Source organism: Drosophila persimilis, unplaced genomic scaffold, assembly GCF_003286085.1.
Source record: "Drosophila persimilis strain 14011-0111.01,24,50 unplaced genomic scaffold, DperRS2 tig00002149-arrow-arrow-pilon, whole genome shotgun sequence".
NCBI lineage: Eukaryota > Metazoa > Arthropoda > Insecta > Diptera > Drosophilidae > Drosophila > Drosophila persimilis.
Window position 1 is genome coordinate 31,244 of NW_020825636.1, and position 3,586 is coordinate 34,829.

General features: G+C 35.9%; 1 non-coding gene across 1 annotated transcript; it reads right to left on the reverse strand.

Annotated features, from left to right (window-relative positions):
* Positions 1-1,205: 1,205 nt before the first annotated feature.
* Positions 1,206-1,384, reverse strand: LOC6604300. The gene has a single exon (XR_003409365.1). It is a non-coding gene; the product is annotated as a 5.8S ribosomal RNA (ribosomal RNA).
* Between the last annotated feature and the right edge of the window lie 2,202 nt (positions 1,385-3,586).

A 3,586-nucleotide genomic window follows, 5' to 3' on the forward strand; every position in this document is an offset into this window, starting at 1 on the left:
ACTAAATGTCCATATTCCAAAACTTTCAAATAAACTTTATTGAACCCAATATACTAATCACGTGGAATCTTCCAAAAACAACGCTAAATCAGAATTGTGTAAACCAAGAAATCATAGCGGAAGGAAATACCATTATAAAAATCTACAACTGTTCAATCCAATTAAATGAATTTACAATATCAAACACAATGTTAGATTTTGCCCAGAATGTTTATGTCAACAACAACATAACTAAAATAAAACCACTGTCGTATATCCAAACTAATGAAATAATTATGCAATACACCACATATAGTAACCTATTACAAATAAGTCTACTAATTTCATTTGTCATAATTATATTAGTACTACTAAGTTATGTAGCTGTTAAATTTACGAAAACTTCTAAAAGAGTCACGGTTAAATGTATAAACCCTATAATAGAAGCAGAAGAGGAACCAACCTCAGCCACCGCACTTGACACCCCGTCACTATACCCGAGGGTAATCACCTAGGGACAGGCTAATAACAAACGTTGGGGGAGTGACATATCCATAATTCCCCACATCCCATACACATTATGTTTATGTACAATTCATCCACCCCATCCACACAAGTAACAGGACCCCACTCAAGAATCAATAACTGTTTCTTCCCATACTCCAAGCTAGGGCCCTCCATAATATAAACAATGGACCACATTGTTTCATCAACATTAGAATCACGCCACTCTCGAGAAATCGATTCTTTAGAATCACGCCACTCATGAGGACCAATCAAAGCTAGACATAAAACCAAGGAGTATCACATTCCTAGCTCCGTCATGTAATGCAACACCGATCGCCAGCAGTGGATGCCTTTCATCAAAGCCGACGCATCCCCAAATATCGATCCAGGCACGTACGCCACCGACACGAAGATGCAGCCGAGGAAAGCAACGCCCGAAGCCAGAGTCGGGAGTTCCAAGAGAAGGGCTCATGGAAACTAGCCAGCAGCAGAGAGATCAGTTCCGTTTGAGACAAGCAGACCGAAAGTCAAGTCGGGGAATTCATTTAAATCTTGTGCCATAAAGATATTTAAGTTGTAAAATAAAAGTCTTTGTTAAAAAACTTAAAAATCGAGTTGCGAATATTTAACTATATATATATATATATACATATCCAATAATATACAATATGCTTAAAAATTTCGTAAAATTTTTAAACAACTTATTTAGCATAGTCTTACAACCCTCAACCATATGTAGTCCAAGCAGCACTATAAAATTAATTAAAGTACCAAACAGCATGGACTGCGATATGCGTTCAAAATGTCGATGTTCATGTGTCCTGCAGTTCACACGATGACGCACAGTTTGCTGCGTTCTTCATCGACCCATGAGCCGAGTGATCCACCGCTTAGAGTGATTAAAATTTGTTTATTCATTTATTTGTCAGATATGTCTTTATTGAAAGAAATTAAAAATACACCATTTTACTGGCATATATCAATTCCTTCAATAAATTTTAGTTTTATCCTAAAAGAATGTTGCGAAATGTCTTAGTTTCATATAAGCGATATATTACCATATTGTTAAATAATATAATATGTATTTTGGCTTGTTTGATAATTATCAATTTATATAAAAGTATTAACCTGAAATCAGGTACAACATTGTACTTTTTAGGCTGTTGCATTAACCAATGTATGCCCATAGCTATGATACTTCCCCCGGAGCCCAAAAGCTTTGGTTTCCCGGGAAGCGACTGAGAGAGCCATAAAAGTAGCTACACCCAATTGCTAGCTGGCATCGTTTATGGTTAGAACTAGGGCGGTATCTGATCGCCTTCGAACCTCTAACTTTCGTTCTTGATTAATGAAAACATCTTTGGCAAATGCTTTCGCTTAAGTTAGTCTTACGACGGTCCAAGAATTTCACCTCTCGCGTCGTAATACTAATGCCCCCAAACTGCTTCTATTAATCATTACCTCTTGATCTGAAAACCAATGAAAGCAGAACAGAGGTCTTATTTCATTATCCCATGCACAGAATATTCAGGCATTTGAAGCCTGCTTTAAGCACTCTAATTTGTTCAAAGTAATTGTACCGGCCCACAATAACACTCGATGAAGAGCACTAATGCAGGTTTTTAAATAGGAGGAATATATAAAAAAATACAAGTACTTAATTATATATAAGAACTCCACCGGTAATACGCTTACATACATAAAGGTATAGTACTAACCACAATTGTAAGTTGTACTACCCGTATGAAGCACAAGTTCAACTACGAACGTTTTAACCGCAACAACTTTAATATACGCTATTGGAGCTGGAATTACCGCGGCTGCTGGCACCAGACTTGCCCTCCAATTGGTCCTTGTTAAAGGATTTAAAGTGTACTCATTCCAATTACAGGGCCTCGGATATGAGTCCTGTATTGTTATTTTTCGTCACTACCTCCCCGAGCTGGGAGTGGGTAATTTACGCGCCTGCTGCCTTCCTTAGATGTGGTAGCCGTTTCTCAGGCTCCCTCTCCGGAATCGAACCCTGATTCCCCGTTACCCGTTGCAACCATGGTAGTCCTAGATACTACCATCAAAAGTTGATAGGGCAGACATTTGAAAGATCTGTCGTCGGTACAAGACCATACGATCTGCATGTTATCTAGAGTTCAACCAATGTAACGATCTTGCGATCGCTTGGTTTTAGCCTAATAAAAGCACACGTCCCATAAGGTCCGTGTTTTAATTGCATGTATTAGCTCTAGAATTACCACAGTTATCCTAGTAACTGTTAACGATCTAAGGAACCATAACTGATATAATGAGCCTTTTGCGGTTTCACTTTTAATTCGTGTGTACTTAGACATGCATGGCTTAATCTTTGAGACAAGCATATAACTACTGGCAGGATCAACCAGAATAATGTTTTCGTTTCGTGCGCATACGCTCACATATGTAAATATTTGACAACTCAATAATACTTTTGAATAAAAAAAAAAAAATAAATAAATATTTTTTATCAACAGTTTATGAGAATTTGTTAAACGATTGTGGCCATTTTTATATAGCATACACATTCGCCATTTTTCTCTATATAAATATATATATTTTATTATATAAATTTTTTTTTCGTTCAAAAATATCTTTTTATTTGCACTTAATATATTATCACACGTATATAGGCTTAAACCAATATTAATTGTGTTTAAACTATGTATTTTGACAACAAATTTAAAATTTATCCAATTTCGTATGCGTTTTTTGTGATATACATTAAATAAAACCAAACACATGAGTTCATGTGGAATGGAATTTATATATTTTGGCAATATTTGAATTTGCATATAAATCGCTTTGATTATATGCTGGTACATTGTTGAAATGGCACTCATACAATATTTAATCATATAAGACCATTTCCAAAAATTCACGATAATAATTCGAAACAGAAATGATATATACTAAATAGTATATATCTTGGTTAGTTTCACTATATTATCTTTATTAAGATCAATTTGAAAACGAGGGGGAACGTTGTGAGTTGCTGCGGACACCGCAACTCTACAGTTATACCCGATACTAAGTCAGTATGGGTCTCCTCCGGCAGATGGCGCTAATATTA